Raw genomic sequence first — 18,344 nt, forward strand, 5'->3', positions numbered from 1 at the left:
TGCTCAAAAGATTCTCTTTGTACATAAGTACAAGAATGGTTTATCTTGACGAAATGGCCTTCTGAATCTCACTTTCTTTTGCAATCAGGCCTTTTTTCACATTTTCTTGTTTTTCTTTTCACATTTTCTTTTCACTTTCTTTTTCTACTTTTGTTTTCTTTTTTTCATTTTTCTTTTCTTTTTCACTTCCTTCTTTTTTTTCCTTTTTCATGTGATTGGGATACAGAAGATTTTAACCTTACTTGATCTTCAAAAACTTGCTTCGGGGTCATTGGAACTAGTGTGAAATTCCTACCCAAATATTTGAATGTGTATCGATTTGTATATCCGTCATGGATAACTCTTCGGTCATATTACCACGGTCTTCCCAGTAGTAAATGACTTGCTTGCATTGGAACGACATCGCAAAGCTCTTCATCTTCGTACTTGCCAATTGAAAAAGCAATACGAACTTGTTTAGTCACCTTTATTTCACCACCGTCGTTTAGCCATTGGAGCTTATATGGACTCGGATGCTTAGTGGTTGTAAGGCCAAGTTGATCTACGATAAGAGAACTTGCCATATTGGTGCAGCTTCCGCCATCAATAATCAAGCTAAAGACTTTTCCTTGCACGTGACATCGGGAGTGAAAGATGTTCTCCCTTTGCTGCTCGGTTTCTGAACTGTGGATATTTAGAGTTCGTTTCACAACAAGTATCTTGTTAGTACTTTTGACCATTGATTCCATGTCTCAAAACAAATGCGTAATCCTTTCACAACTACCTCACTAGCAAATACTCACAAGTCACCCGAAAAGAAAATATTCATCACTCACACTTGTATTTGCACTCGTTTAAGGCTTTTTCTTTGATGTAATTCACTCTTGCTTTTTACCACTTGACCTCGTCTCACAATTTCGTAATTCATCTCGATAGACGTAATTTGCTGCTTGAGGGTCGGTTTTCAAGTTGTTTTCAAGGGATAGATTGTAAAGGTGTAGGGTAGGCTAAACAAAACAAAATCAGTTTAAAATGTGGCATTTAAGAAAGTAGAATAAGAATAGGGGAACTCACTTGATCGGGAAACACAGAATGAATAAACAAAAATTCCAACACATCACTTTTTTTTTCAAATTTTTTTTACCTTGTACGTTTTTTTTTATTCTCAATTTTTTTTCCTTTTTTTTTCATAATTTCCTTTTTTTTTTCAATTACAATAGATGAATAAATACAATTGAGTGCCTCTTTTTTTTATGCACGAAAGTTTTTTTTTCGAAACTTTCTTTTACAAACCTATCTTTCGGGATAGCTACGAACGTTGGTGCTCCTCACTTTACAAGCTCTGATATCAAATGGCGTGATTCAGCTCGGTTGACGGAGTCGATTCACTTGATTGCCCGATCATCAACGAGAAGTTTTAAGCAATATCGGATGGAGATAGACTTATGAAGTTGTTTAAGCGGAAGTAATTAGAATGGTTTCAAAAAGATGGCTTTTGGAAATGGATAGGTTTGGTTTTAACAAAGAATATAGCTTGTAGGTTGATAGATTAATATGGAATGGAAATATGAACTCAAGCGTCAAGATCGATTCAATACTATATAGAGTATTGCCCCAGGACTTATATTGCACAAGGTGGGTTAAATGGTTTATCGAAGATGGACCTTGACCCGTTACCTATAGAGAGGTAAAAACCTCAGGTATAAAAGGATGGACGAACGCCACACCAGAAAGGTGATAAGTTCAAGGAGTCGGGTTGACGCCACTAGCTAGCTAAATAAGTCAGACCGAGACTCAAACGAAATAAGATAGGAGGTATTCTCACAATCAAGTTTTGATAATAAAAAATGTCTAACCTTGTTACAAAGAGAATTAAACTATTTATAGATTACATATGATATCCGAATGGACAGAATAGACAAGCTTAATGACTAAGTAATTCGGTTTTAAATGTGTTAAACTAATCTAGAAATGTATCCCTTAAAAGTTATGTCTAAATTCGGTTGAATAGATCTTTAATGGGCAACTTCATGGTTAAGGAAATGAACTTGGTGGCTGGTGAATGCATGGGAGGCCAATAGCCTTGTCTAGGTTTGGCCAAAGTGTGAATGGACACTCCAAAAGATGCCTTTTGGCCGAATAGGTGCATAGGAGTTCAATGGACAGCAACTGATGCAAGTAGGTGGACATTCATGCACTCTCCCATTCATTGTAATGAAATATTCATGTACCATCCTTAAGCATCCATTCGTTGAAGGAAGTCATTCATGCACCCACACGTAGATTGAATTAAAAATGTTCATGAATCCCCATTAATTGTGTTCCCACATTCGGCTGTACCTACAAAAGTCATAAACAAATTAGATTCAAGGTACATTCAGCTTAGATTAAATAATATCAAGACATATATAACAAATTAAAATAAATACATAAATAAAATATAATTAACAATAAATTCGGCTAGCTCAATGATAGTTGAAATTATTGACGAGCTGAATTGAGCTAGGGAATTCGGTCATGAGCTGTAGTAAAATAATTAAAATAAAACTAATACTCAATTTATTTAAATGATAACAATAACGAGCTGATAGAAAGCTAAATTGAGCTCAAATGGACGGAATTGAGCTCAAGTGAGCTGATTGGACTGAAATGAGCTAAGGGAGCTAAAATTGTTCTAAATTCAGCTTGCACTAAAGTGCATGGATTCTTCAATGAGTTGGATCAAGCTTCTCCATCATCAAGGAGCTGATTCTCCTTCCAAAGTTTCAAAAATAAAGCTGAAACAGCTTCTTGGAGTCGCTTGGACCTAGCTCGGGTCATTGGTCCCTTTAGGAGCTCGAGGGAATCAAGACGAGTACTTGGTTGAGCTTGGGGTGTGGTCATGTCAATACCCTTTGGTTTGCTGATATTGCTAACTTTTTAGCTTCTGGTTTGATGCCGATTGCTAAGACGTATCATCAAAAGAAAATTTTTCTTCACGATGTAAAGTACTATTTCTGGGAAGAACAGTATTTGTTTAAAAAGTGTGCAGATCAAATGATCAGGAGATGCGTGGCTGAAGATGAAGTACATAAGATATTGTACCATTGTCACTCAGCTCCTAGTGAGGGACATTTCGGAGGTACACGTGCTGCAGCTAAGGTATTGCAAGCCGGATTATTCAAAGATGCATATGCTTATGTAAAGAGTTGTGATCGATGTCAAAGGGTTAGAAATGTCACCAACAAAAATGAGATGCCTTGAACAAACATTATTAAGGTCGAATTATTCGATGTTTGGAGTATTGACTTTCTCGGTCCTTTCCCTCCGTCTTTTGGTCACAAGTACATATTAGTAGCAGTAGACTATGTGTCTAAGTGGGTTGAGACAGAGGCATACCCGACAAACGATTCTAAGGTTGTATTGAAGTGTTTGCAGAAACATGTGTTCACAAGGTTTTGGAACCCCAAGAGCCATCATTTGTGATGAAAGGTCCCATTTTGTGAACAAGTGGTTGAAATGGTTATTAGATAAACATGGAGTGAAACACAAGGTCGCTACAGCTTACCATCCGCAGATAAATGGGCAAGCTGAACTGGCAAACAAGGAGATCAAAGGCATACTTGAGAAGGTAGTTTGCCCAAACCGACGAGATTCATGTAAAAGACTGGATGGTGCTTTATGGGCTTACGGATAACATACAAGACACCTTTAGGGTTGTCACCCTATAGGTTAGTCTTTGGGAAAGCCTGCCATCTACCCTTAGAGTTAGAACACAAAGCTTACTGGGCTCTCCAATGACTCAACTTGGATCTTAAAAGTGCCAATGAGAAACGGATGCTTCAACTTAATGAGTTAGAAGAATTTCAAATGTCTTCATATGAGAATGTCAAATTACTTAAGGAGAGACTCAAGAAATGGCATGACAAGAACATTCGAGTTCGAGAATTTGAAGTAGGTCAGCAAGTTTTGTTATTCAATTCCAGATTAAGGTTCTTTCCAGGTAAGTTAAAATCACGTTGGTCCGGTCTATTTATGATTCATCGAGTCTATCCATACGGAGTTGTTGAACTTCAAGGTAAAGAAGGTAATTTTCGAGTTAATGCTCAACGCTTGAAACATTACTGGGGAGATAAAATTGAATGGAATCAAATCTCGTTCATTTTATCAGATATTTAATTTTTCTTTTTCTTCTGTTTGAATAAATGATTTAGGGCATATTTTTGGGATTAGTATGTTTAAATAAATTTTGTCTAGGAGATTGGAACTTAAGCGGGACCGCTTGTGACCTCTCCAATCTTTCCTGGGAATTAATTTTAACATAATTTCCCAAGAAATTATTCCCTAACTGACAAAATAAATTTTTAGTTTTTCAAATAAAAGGGTCAATTTTGATTCAAGTTTTATGTTGCAACTCAATTTTGAATTTTCATTAAGTCTAGGAACTTAATTGAATTGTTTTTAAAAATTTGGTTGCTCTTTTTGTAAATATTAAAAATTAGGTTCTTTTTTTGTAAATATTTTCAAAAAGCATCTAGAATAAATATTTTTAGTTCAATAAAAAAAAGAAAAAAAAGATGATAATTATTAATATATAATTATATCTATTATAATATATATTAATTATTATTAGCTTTATTTAGAGTTAGGATTAGTTTTAATTTGATCATATTAGTTTTTATCTTAATAAATTAATAGCAAATAATAATTAAATATGCATTATATTAATTATTAATTGTTATTTACTTTGAGTAGCATTAGAACTTAGAATTTTTAAGAACTCTACTCTAGCTCCTACTCTAGCGCCTACTCCTTTCACTATAAATTCCACCCATCTGTTCTTATTTTTTTTTCATTCATACACCATTCCCTCCAAAAACACCAAAACCCTTACATGTCGAAATCTCCTAACAATTCCCTAGCCACAGCATCACCCAATTGATCGGTTAGTAGCACCCTATGCGCGCCCACACTAGGCCTGCTCAACGATCTGCACGCTGCTCACATCCATCCCCTGTTGCACGCTGCTGCCTTGCATACCCGAGCGACACACCACCCTTTCACCCATCCTTAGCAAAAAACCCCTCAACCTATTTTAATTTGCCATCTTTTGATTCAAAATTATTTTTCTTAAGAGCTCTTAATTTTTACAAAAAAATTGGTAAGACCAATTTTTCTCCTAAATTTTAATTTTATTATCTAATTTTTCAATTTATTGAATTATTAATATTACATATTAATTAAATTTTTGAGAAAATAATTGTTACCATCTTATGATCAGGTTAATCAGGCCTCGTAAGAGAACTCGTGCATCAGCCCAAATTGACGAATCACAAAACAAGTTCCACTGTGAAGAAGCCAAAGCAAGATACGAGAGTATCTTCAAGAATCAACAGATGCATCCAGAGAAAGGTTACACATTGAAAGAAATCAACTATATTGGATTTATGGCGCGTATTCGTCAGGTTGCTGAAACTCTCAATTGGGAGTTGTTTTGTGAGAAGAGACCTAGTGTGGATGAGGAGTTAGTACGCAAATTCTATGCAAATTTAACCTCAAGCAAGTTGACGGAAGTTCCAGTTCATGGAATCAAGGGACCAATAACTTCAAACACTATTAATGAGTTCTTTAAATTGCCTGATTTCGAAAATGAAGAATATTCCTCATTGATGAGTAATATAGAGTCTAAAAATTTACAAGAAATTCTCGAGGAACTTACAGTTTTAGATTCTAAGTGGACTATGTCAAAGCAAGGAATCCACACTTGTCAAAGAGAATATTTGACACCATTCGCAAAGGTATGGTTCTACTTCATCCTATTCAACCTTATGCCTAGCTCACATGGGACTACAATCTCATTAGAGTGAATGGTCTTATTATACTTGATTTTAACTGGGAAGACGATTGATGTGGGAAAAATCATCCTGAGGGAAATGCAAAATTGTGCTGTTAGACATTCACGTTCTGGACCAGCTTACTTTTCCTTTACGATAACAATTTTGTGCTTGAAAGCTAAAATTCTTACAAACGTAAAGAAGACAGGCTATAGCCAGGGCACAATCATAGATTGGGACCTCTATTGAATAGCCGGATACTCTGTTCTACAGCAACAAGTTGAAGAAAGTGAGGATCTCGAAAAAGAAGAAGAAAAATATCTCACAAAGATCGAGCCAGTGCAATCGGCTGAAGTCCCTGATAAGGTGGAACCAATGGAACCAGAAGCTGAACCTGATATCGAGACTTCAATATTTAGAGCTCAACCGCCTCGCCCAGATCTTCGAGATGACCTGTCAAAGTTAATGGACATAATGCAACATATGCAGTGGCAGCAACAAGCTTATTGGAAATACTAAAAAATAAGGGATGACTCGATAAGAAGTGCTCTTATTAAAATTTACAATGATCCATTTATTTTTGTGCCTAAGTTTCCAGATTACATATTTAAACCATGGAGCCCATTATCGAAAAAGGAGCGAAGAGATTCATGCAAAGACAATAATGATGGGGCAAAAGATGAGTCGAATTCGGAAGGATCTGCAAATAAATAAAGGGGGGTCTCGACTTTATTTTATTTATGTTCTTAGGTTATTTTAGGATAAAGTTAATTAGGAATTTTTGCATAATAAAACAAGAGATTTAAATCATTAATAAAATTGAACAAGTCACGAAGTATAAAGTGTGATAATAGATATATACATGTCTAAGATTGGATTTAGAAAGAGCTTGGTACTTAAGCAGTCAAATTGACTCACCTCCTCTTTTCTAGAATCCTACCTGGTGTATAGTATCTATTCACTTTAAACAATGAGGACATTGTTCATTTTAAGTAGGGGGACCGAAAAATTGAAATTATTTCCGCCCAGAATAAATAGTTCTTTTAATTATGATTAGGATATATTTTGTTCAATAATTTGAAATTTTGTTAAGTATGCTAAATTTCAGTATAAATAAAGTTCTATTATTTCAATAAATTGTTATGTTAGCTGAATAATGATATAAATGTATTTTTAATAAAGCATGCAAATCGTACCATAAAATTTTTAGTTCCTTAAGAAAGGTAGGCATGCATGAAAGTTTAAGTCTCTAGAATTGACTTAGTAGTTTTTTTAGGTGAAATCCTAGGAAGCATGGAATGTTGAAAATGATTTAGGCAACTCTTGTTTGGACCGTTTGAGCCTTTCAAGCCAACCTTGATGAAATTTTATCCTTTGAAACCCAACTTTGAGACTATATAGCCTAATTTTATTTGAACCCTTGCAATATTTAGCCATCACTTCTCTCTTAATTATCTTTAAATTGTCCCAAACACTAGACTCATTACTATTCAGAATATTCTTTGAAAATAAGTTTGGGGGAGTTGAAAGAAGTATCAAGTGCTTTAAAAAATTGTAGTACATAAGTAAAATGCTCAAAAAAAGAAAGAAAAAAAAGGGAGTACATGTACTTGAAAGAAAATAGATGTACAAATGAGCATGTGAAAGCAAAGTAAGTTGGTGTATTGAGGGAAATTATTCCAAAGGTCCTATTGAAGCTGAGTCTAGGGTTTAAAAGCCTAATTTTATCTATCTTTTAACTACCACTAGCCTAGCTACATTACAACCTTTTTAAAGACCTATTGATTCAAGTTTTCTATGCTACCTACATTAGTGGAAAGAAATTGCTATGTTCAACATATGAAGGCATAAGTTAAACTTAATGATTGCAGCTTAATAATAAGGAAATAAAATCAAATTGGTAAAGGTTAACATGCATTTGTTAAGGAAGCATTTAGTCTAATTTTGCTATCATAATAGTTGTTGAAATTAATTTGAACGATATGTATACTTAAGAAGCATAACTATCAAATTTCTTGTTTTTGAGCATAAGTATATTAAATTCATAATTCTAGGAAGAATGTTGTTCTGAAGGAATTTTTCAAAGGTGTTTTCCGAGTAATTCTTTTTAATTTGTGCATTACTAGGGACAAGCAATGAATTAAGTTTGAGGGTGTAGAAACACGGAAATTTACATATTTTTACATACCCTTTTTAACTAAAAATCATACAGTTTTGATAAGATTCTTGTCAAAAAAATAATTAATTTTTACAAAATAATTAAAGTGAATTTAAAATATGAAAATTTTGAATTTTGGTTATTTTCGACATATTTGCACAAAGGGCGAAAAATGGCTCGGCACACACTGCTAGAAGCACAAAACCAAGAAGCAATTTGAAGTATCGAGGGGAACTAAATTAAAGACGGTCCAAAATTATATGTATTAATTTATAATATAATTAATTTTAATTTACATCGAATTTAATTTGGGTTAATAAATTATTATTAATTAATTATGAAAAAGTGGTCCAGTTGAACTAAACTGAGTGAACCGAACAAACCAAGAAATGGACAACCCAAGAACCGTCCCAAGAGCTAACCCAAATCAGCTTATTAGCTGATTATTTAAGCTTGCAAAGAGGCCCTTGAAGACTTGTTCAAGTTGCATTCAAACCCCTCCACAATTGGTGGCTTCATAGATTTGCCCTAAGCCTAAATTAGCAAAGTTGAAACTATCAACCTTGCCACATGTGTGGCCGGCCAAGGGAGGGCTCTTTGGCTGATAATTTTAGCTATTTTTAGCAGCCCTCCTCAGATATAAAAATCCCCTTAGGCTGGTAATTTTAAAAACACACCTGAAGCATTCACATCTTTCCTCTCTTCTCTCCACTTTCTCTCTTCTTTCCGTTCCAAAATTCCCTTGCTCTTTTGCCGATTTCTCCTCTTGGGAAAGGGGCATTCATCAGCTATTTGGAGTAGCAATTAAGTGTTCATAGCATCCTTGGTTGACGAGGACAACGGAGAAGGAAGAACGGAGCAACTAGTCAAGCCACGAAAAAATACCGGATTTGATTCTTGTTCCCTATCTTTTTAATTTTCGTTGTTGTTATGCTGAACATATCTATGAATATTTATTTTGTTGGAATGGTTAATTTAATCAATTTAGCTTGAATTTAATTTGTGTTAGGTTGATTTCTTTTCGTTTGTTAAAATTATTAAAATTGTGTTTATGTTGTTATATGCCTCAGTAAGATGCTTGATTAAGTAAAATCATGACTAAGTTATTCTTGCATTACAATTGTTAGGTAACTAATGAATTAATTATTTAAACGGATTGAAATTGTAATTAATGGACACTGTAATTAATCAGTGCATGTTTAATCATCTAAGGTAGCTGAGGGTTAGATTAGCAATGGTATCTGACGATACATTTTCCTTGCATAACTTGCAAGATTATTGTGATTAAAATGTTTCAAGGTAAGGATACTTTGTTACCTCACATAGTCTTTTATGTACTTATTAAATCGAGTTAATTGTTTGAATAAACATAGGGATATGTACAAGATATTATTTCGATTTAATAAGTATGTATGTACAATAACATTTTTGCCTATTAAGATTTGTTTAATCGGTTGAATTGACATAGGGAAATAGTCAAGAGATAAATGGATTTTGGTAAGGGAGTATGTTCATAAGTTAGCAAATTACCAAGTTGCCGTGAACTTATTCGTAACAATATAAACATGAGTTTAATAATTCTAAGTTAAGAAATTTAATTAATCTAACATAGTTATGTCATCGTGATTAAAATAGTATTTTGGAATCGTGCATTTGAGATTTATTTATTTAGTTTACTTAGTTTAAAATCTTAGTTTTTAAACACCCTCTTCAAACAAAGTATTTTTCTTCACCAAAGTGTTTTAAATAGCATTTATAAATAATTCTTTTCACAGTCCCTGTGGGTACGATAACTCAACATTTACTTGTCACTTTATTACTTGTTGCGATTGTGTACATTTGCACATTTCCGTTGTTCCAACAACTACGGGTTTTCTCTACAATAAGTTAGTTTATCCATTTCGGTGGCTAACTTAGCCTTTTTAATTTAGCCATAACGTCTAGGCCAAGTTAGGGAAGTTACAATACTAGCTATCTTAGTTTTTTACATACTTTTGGCTAGAACATGACTCTCAATATAACAACAAGGTAAGCAAAATTGTTCATGCTCTTCAAACATTATAAGCATAATTCACAACATCACCAATATGAATTGGTTCCACGCAACTCATCTCAATGCCACATTTTATCATCAAACCATGATATATTCTTTATCAATGACTTACATATCAAGTTGGTTTATCAAATTTTGTTCATTTTATTTTTAAATTTCCAGATTCAATTATATTGTTTCGCCCAATGAAACCCTAGTAAAGCAGACTTAGATACACGGGAGAACTACACCATATCAGATAGCTCGTAGGAGTTTAAACTACACCACACCAAGGTACCGAAGTGCAAAGCCTGTAGGCAAATAGATAAACATTTTCAAATACATCCCTCCACGACACCAAAGCCTCTATAAAGACATATAATACTTGATGGTCCGTAGCAGATGCTAGATCTTGATTTAACCTATAAGAATCTTCGTACAATCAAATATCTCATACAAGCGCACATATGAACCTACGGCATGCCAGTCGTATCATAACCTTTTACTGAGTTCGCATGCGCATCAATTATACATTTTACATTTTTCATACATTGTATCATTCAGATTTGCATATCATAACTTGTAAGTGGTCACATTTACATTTCCATACCGTATACCTTATATTGTCTCATAATAATCAATCATGACAATTCATTTCAATTCAATCCCATTACTACTCTTGTTTACCAAATTCATTAATATTTCAAAGTAAGTTCAAATATATATCAAAGTAAACACAAACTTACATATTACACAAGATAAATATAGTAATTTCCATATGAACTTGCCTATTCAAAACACAAAACGGGTGGATTCTTCAGAGTCTAATTAACAATTTTAACTTTTCCCGATTAGCTCCAGTTTGATCTAATTATTGATCTATACAAATATTTTATATACCAAATCAATACCGAACAGTATCATACATTTCCATTAGATGCATGATCCTAAGTAAATCCAATTTTTGAATTCCCACATATTTTACATTTTATTCAATTTAGTCCCTAAGCTTGGGATAAACATAACTTTAGATTCCTAGTTTCGGATTAAAATCATATTTCACTTACTTAATTAGGGACTTTATACTTTCTATTTGTAACATAATTTCATGACAAGTTTTACATTTATTCAATTTAGTCCCTAATATAAAAAGTTAACAAACAAGCTAAATTAACTTTGCAATCTAGTTTTTTTTCATAATCTAAGCTTAAAATCTATCAATTTCAAGCCTAATTCATCAATTTATCAACAGTGGAAACATGCCAAAGTTTCAAAAATTGCACCAATTGATACATGGGCTAGCTAAATTAAGCTTCCATGATCATAAATCTATACAAATTGTAAGAAAATAACTTGATTTCATTACCTATTAAATGGAAAAAAGTTTGATGAAAACCCTTGAAGATTTCATCCAAATTTAGCTATAGTGGACAGTGGTGAATGGAAAAAGATGATGGAATTCACTAACTTTACTTTATTTATACCTTAATTAGTTCTTAATTAACCTTATTTAATTAATTAATCATAGTTTAATCAAATTAAACTAATATTTAATCATACATAGTGGAGTCGCCATCATCATCCACTACCATCCATTTAAAAATGGTTTAATTACCATTTTAGGTATTTGGTTAATTGCTATTTAAGTCCTCAAGCCTTTTGTCAATTAAAATTCTATAGTGATTGGACTTTTACAATTTAGTTCCCGAGCCTTAATTAACTATTTTATCGGCTAAATTTCTTGACCATCCTTCAATATATTTTTATACTTAGTTCGTAAACATTTTTATTTTATACTTACAGGTTCGATTTACAGAAAAGGGGTTCTAAAGCTGTATTTTTTTATATCACTAAAAATTGAACCGTTATAATTCTCCTCTCTTTAAGAAATTTAGTCATTAAAATTTACCTTAGAAAAAATGAGGATATTGTGACCTCATAGTTTCTTCCCACTCCCAAGTAACCTCTTTTACATTGTGGCGATGCCATAATACCTTTACTATTGCCACATGCTTGTTTCTCAGTTATTTCACTTCTCGAGCTAAGATTTTAATTGGTTCTTCGCCACATGTCAAGTTAGGTTATAACTCGATATCATCATAACTCGATATCATCAGGAGTGAAGATATGTGAGGGATTGAACCAATATCTCCTTAACATCGACACATGAAAAACATTGTGGATTTTATCTAGTTTCTGGGGTAGGGCTAATTTGTATGCCACAAGTCCAATCCTTTCGAGAATTTCATAGGGCCTAATAAATCTCGAACTAAGCTTCCCTTTTCTACCAAAATGTAGGATTTTCTTCCAAGGCAATACTTTCAAGAAGACTTTATCACCAACTTCAAACTTAATGTCTTTTATTTTTAAATCGACGTAAGACTTTTTTCTATCAAAAGCATCATTTAAGAAATCTCGAATAACCCTGACTTTATCTTCAGTCTCTCTTACCAAATCAGTTCCTGTCAGCTTTTTGTCACTCAATTCCGTCCAACATAGAGAAGTTCAACACTTACAACCATTCAAAGCTTTGTAAGGTGCCATTTTGATACTTGACTGATAGTTTTTGTTGTATGCACATTCAACCAAAGGTAGGAATATTCCCTGCTTCCCTTGAATTCAATTACATAATAACACAACATATCTTCAAGTTTTTGAATCACTTGCTCAGATTGACGAACCGTTTGAGGGTGAAACACTATACTTAAGTTCAACCTTATGCCTAGAGCTTCATGTAATTTACCCCAAAATCTAGAGTTAAATCTTGGATCCTAATCTGAAATGATAAACAATAGTATTCCATGTAATCTTACAATTTCAGAGGTATACAATTTGATTAGTTTCTCCAATCAATAATCAACTCTTATTAGGATAAATTGAGTGGACTTCTTCAAAATTTCAACTATCACCCAAATTGATTTTTTCTTTTTCAGCGATAATGTCAATCTTGTCAAAAAGTTCATAATTACTTGCTCTCATTTCCACTCAGAAATCATTATAGGTTGCAATAATCCAAGAGGAACTAGATGCTCTACATTTACCTACTGACATACCAAATATTGGGCTACATATTTGATTATCTTCCTTTTCATGTCTGGCCACTAATAGACCTGTCTAAAATCATTATACATTTTTTCCACTTGGATGCATCACATAGGTATTGTTGTGAGCTTCGTCGAGAATATCATGTTTCAATCATGTATCATTCGACACACACAGTCTACCATAGAAGTATAAATTCTCATCGCTACTTATGTTGAATTCATTGGTTTCCTCATTTTCAACAAGCTTCCCATTTTCTTTTAGTTCGTTATTGCATTTTTTCAATTCTCGAATTCTTTGAAAATAGAGCCATCTCACTCTAAAGCATAATTTGCATTCATCACTTTCAAAGCGAATAGGGATTTTTTATTTAAGGCATCAACTACAACATTAGCTTTTCCCGGATGATAATCAATGATGAAATCATAGTCATTGAGTAGCTTGAGCCATTTACATTCCCTCAAGTTCAGTTTTTTCTGAGTGAGCAAATACTTTAGACTCTTATGATTGGTGAAAATATGGCATCTCTCTCTGTAAAGGTAGTGACTCCAAATCTATAAAGAAAATACCAAAGTTACGAGTTCCAGATCATGAGTAGGATAATTATTCTCATGCAGCTTAAGTTGTCAGGAAGCATATGCAAGTTAATCTCCCTTCTTGCATCAATGCACACCTAAGACTATCGTGAGACGCGTCGTTGAACACTGCAAAATCTTTTTCAGATTCAAGTTGAGTTAAAATTAGTGTCTCATTCATCATGGATTTAAAATTTTCAGAACCTTGTTGGCACTTTTTAGACCATTCTAAACTAACATTCTTTTACGAACAAATAGGCCATCATCGAGAACTCTTTTAAAAATTTCCAATAGTATCCCATTAAGCTAAAAAAGCTTCTCACTTCCGTAATGTTCTTTGGAGGATCTCCAATCTAAAATGGCTGAGATTTTGCTAGGATCAACCCGAATACCTTAAGTCGATACCACATGCCCTAAAAATCCCACTTCTAGGAGCCAAAATTCACATTTTCTAAATTTTATATACAATTGCTTTTCTTGTAAAATTTGTAACACAACTCTCATATGTCGATCATGATCTTCCTCTTTCTTTGAAAAAATAAAAATTTCGTCAATAAACATCACCACAAATTGGTCGAAATACGGGTGAAAGATTTTGTTAATTAAATCCATAAAAGTGGGGAGGGCATTAGTAAGCCCAAATGGAATTACGAAGAATTCATAATGTCCATATCAAGTTTAGTACATTTGAATCCTTGACCCGAAGTTGATAATATCCCGATCGAAGATCAATTTTTGAGTACAAACTCGCTCTTTTGAGATGGTTGAACAAATTATCAATACGAGGAAGTGGATATTTTTCTTTATCGTTACCTTATTCAATTGTTGGTAATCGATACACAATCTCAAGGTTCCATCCTTTTTCTTTACAAAATGAACTGGAACTCCCCAGGACAATACACTCGGTCTGATAAACCATCGATCCAAAAGTTCTTGCAATTGAGCTTCCAATTCTTTTAACTTTTCTAGAACCTTTCTATATGGCACAACAGAAATTGGCATAGTTCCAGGTGCTATCTCCATAGCAAATTCAACTTCCTTTTTAGGTGGCATGTGACACCCTATACTTGACCTGATCACTGAGTCCGAGCTAGAGGGTTCCACTTTCGTTGCTAGAGAAACTAAGATCAATCATAAACAATTATCCATATTTTATAATCAATTCTACATAAAACATGCTTAATACACAATAAATAATCATTTTTAGGTCAAATATGAGTTAACGAAAGCTTAGTATCATCCTGAGATTGAATAAGGACCAAAATGTAAGATTTTTAAACATTTCAGGTGAATGTCGCGACGTCCAAGGCTTGGTGTCGCAACATTGAAGGCAGTAGCCAAACTTCCTAAGCTGAGGAGCATTTAGGAAGGTTTTCAAAATAAAATAGGGTTGACATCGTGACCTCAAGCATAAGACGCGGAAACGTACAAGAGAATGTTGCAACATTCAGGTTACAATGTCGCAACATTGACAGTAAACCACTAATCCCTTGTTTCAAATGATTTCCACCAAGCATGATAAACACCATTTGGTCCCAAGACCATATATCAACCATTCAACACAATTAGACATGCTTAATATGCCATTTCCAAGCAGTTAATACCAATTCCATACATGACTAAAACCATTTGCATATAATCATAACTTATGTACATTAGTTTGGCTATTTATAATATGTAACAAGGTAATCCTAGGTACATGCCACTTAACCAAAAATGAAATGAGCTATACAAACTTAGTTGAGTAGAAAATGGCAGTTTGGATTTCACTTTTCGGGGCTTTGAGAAATACTTGTACCTGCACACAGAACAAACAACCGTACGTTGAGTGATAAAGCTCTGTTGTACTTTCATGATCCTAGATAATATAACATAAGATAACGAGTCCAATATAACAAGATTTACATAATTCCAGAATATGTTCCATATTGCATCACACTACATAACCATTTTCATATGAATGTGTACATATATATATCAAGTGGTAAACCAATTCAACCATCATAGCATTATAAATGATCAAATTCAATTACATATATCAAGACCTATCTTATAACCCTTTAGCTAACATTACAATTCATAAATCAAACATTCATAACCTCAACATTATAAAATTCAATCCAAATTCTATTTCACATCATTTAAACATTTACAAGTCATTTATTTACATTTTTCTGGAGTTTACTGACTCATTCGTATTCATTTTGGTACCTTATTCTTTTATCAATCTGTTTCGATACATTTTCAATCTTTCTCTTATTCCAATATATTTTGGTACCTTATTCTATTTTGGAACCCTAGTAAAATAGATTCAGATACATGAGTAAATATACCACACTAGGTAGCTCGTAAGAGCTTAAACTTCATCACACCAAGGCACCAAAATACAAAGCTCATAGGCATTAAATACATATTAATATACATCCCTCCACCACACCAAGTTCTCCGTAGAGATATAATATTCAATGATTTGCAATAAAAGCTAGATCTCGATATAATCTGTAGTAATCTTCATACACTAACATATCCCATATAAGCACACATATAAGCCTAATGGTGCGCCAATCATATCCTAAACTTATACTAAGTTCACACAGGCATCAATTTTACATATAAACATTTCCATACCTATAATCATTTTTACTCCCATATTCATACTCTGAGTTTGGTCACATATGCATTTTTGTACCTTGTATATTGTTCTATTGCATAACAATCATTTATCACATTTGAATTTGCAATTTAGTACATATATCATTTCTCGATCATATTCAAGACCATAATCCAAATTTTCATCAAATCACATGTATTACATGCCATATAACATATTTCTAACCTTTTACTATATCACAAAGCATAATTTAAGTAATTCATGCAATATGTCATTTTAGTCATTTATTTCAATATCCCACAACAAACTCAATCAAAATAATTCATACTATCACTATATACTCACCTCCATAATTAATCATTCAATAAACATGCATATACAAGAAAATATTTATATCTCGAATCATAAAAGTACAACCGGGATTTTCGAGTCACTCATCGATAATTTTTGCTTTTCCTTTCCTTCTTGAAGATTCTGTGTCGATGCTAGCTATGAATAGTAACAAAACATATAAAACTATTAATTTCCAATCTATTCACAACCACATAATTCATACATATTTTTCAATTTAGTCCTTAAACTCGAGACAAGAATAACTTTCAATCTAGAGCTTCGGATTAAAAATTGATTTCATATTTACTCATCGTGAACCTTCTACTTTCTATTCCTATAAAAATTTCATAAAAAATTTATAGTTAATTCATTTTGGTCCCTAATGTACAAAACTAACAATTAAGCTTTACAATTTAATTTTTTTATAAACTAAGCTTAATTTCTATGAATTTCACACCTATTTCTTCAAGAAATCAATAATGGAAACTTATTAAAATTTCACCAATTGATCAAATTGATTCATGGGTTAGCTTAATCAAGCTCCCGTGATAAAAATATCTATAAAAATGAAATAAAAATGGCTTAGGGACTTACATGAATTTAATGTCGAATACACAAAGGTTTTTAAGTTTTTTTTTCTTTCATCTATGGAGGATGGTGGAGCTTTTGGGAACATGATGAGCTTTGTCATCTTTTGACACTAAGTTTGGGTTTATTATAACACCCCTTGCCCGACCTGATCATGGAGTCTAAGCTACAGAATGCTACATTTATTTTGGAGCAACTACAGTCAATTTATAGTAAAATATTCATACACACTTGCAATTCAACGTTAAACACATTCATTTATGGTTAAATAATCAAAACCAAGTCTTATTCGAGCTTACAAGAGCTCTTTTGTCCATCTGAGCTTTTAATAGGAGCAAATTACAAAGTTTTAAATATTTAGGGTCAATGTTGTGATGTCATGCAATGACATCATGCCACTCAATACTGCAACTTCACTTATTGTCAGCTGACATTGCGACGAGGTAGGTTGGTCGTCAAGATGTGGATATTCTTTTTGGTAAAATTGAACCATTTGGTACCTATTCCAAGTTTCCAACAACATTCAATCAACAAATATACCAATTATCAATTTCATTTAAATCAAAACTTAGTAAACACACATCAAATGAGTTCAAACATACAATTTTCGATTTCATATCAAGCATTCCAAATTAACTCAACAATTAAACATAAAATTTCATGCCATAACTTAGTAACAAACCAAGCCATTCAATTACCTATACTTACTTATGCTAAAGATCCTTTAAGCATGCCATTTCACTTTTATTTGAAACCTTTATGTAACATATTTACATATCTAGGGCTTAATAGCATTAAACATTACCAGCAATCATCAAGATTAAGCCACCTTATACTATCACATATCAAAGTATCAATTTCAAAGGCATAACCATCTCATTCATCTACTAATCAAGTCACAATTTCTAACTTAAATTATGTCATTCCACATACTAAGCTTTCATTATATGATGCGAAACTCAAGGCCCGATTTCAGACCCATGGATGTGATGGGCTTACACTACCTCAAGGCCTAACAAGAAGGTTAAAGGCCAAGCAAATCAAATTGAGATTTCATCAAAGGCAACATATGATGATGAATCTTTTGAAGGAAATGAGGAATAATACATGCACAGAATGAGTGAAATTTATTAAAGTGAATTCAACCAAGCTGCCAATTTTCAAACTAAAAAGATTAGTTAACTTGCAAAAAAATTTTGGATGGGATCCAGGC

The sequence above is a fragment of the Gossypium hirsutum genome, chromosome D06 (assembly GCF_007990345.1).
Source record: "Gossypium hirsutum isolate 1008001.06 chromosome D06, Gossypium_hirsutum_v2.1, whole genome shotgun sequence".
Lineage (NCBI taxonomy): Eukaryota > Viridiplantae > Streptophyta > Magnoliopsida > Malvales > Malvaceae > Gossypium > Gossypium hirsutum.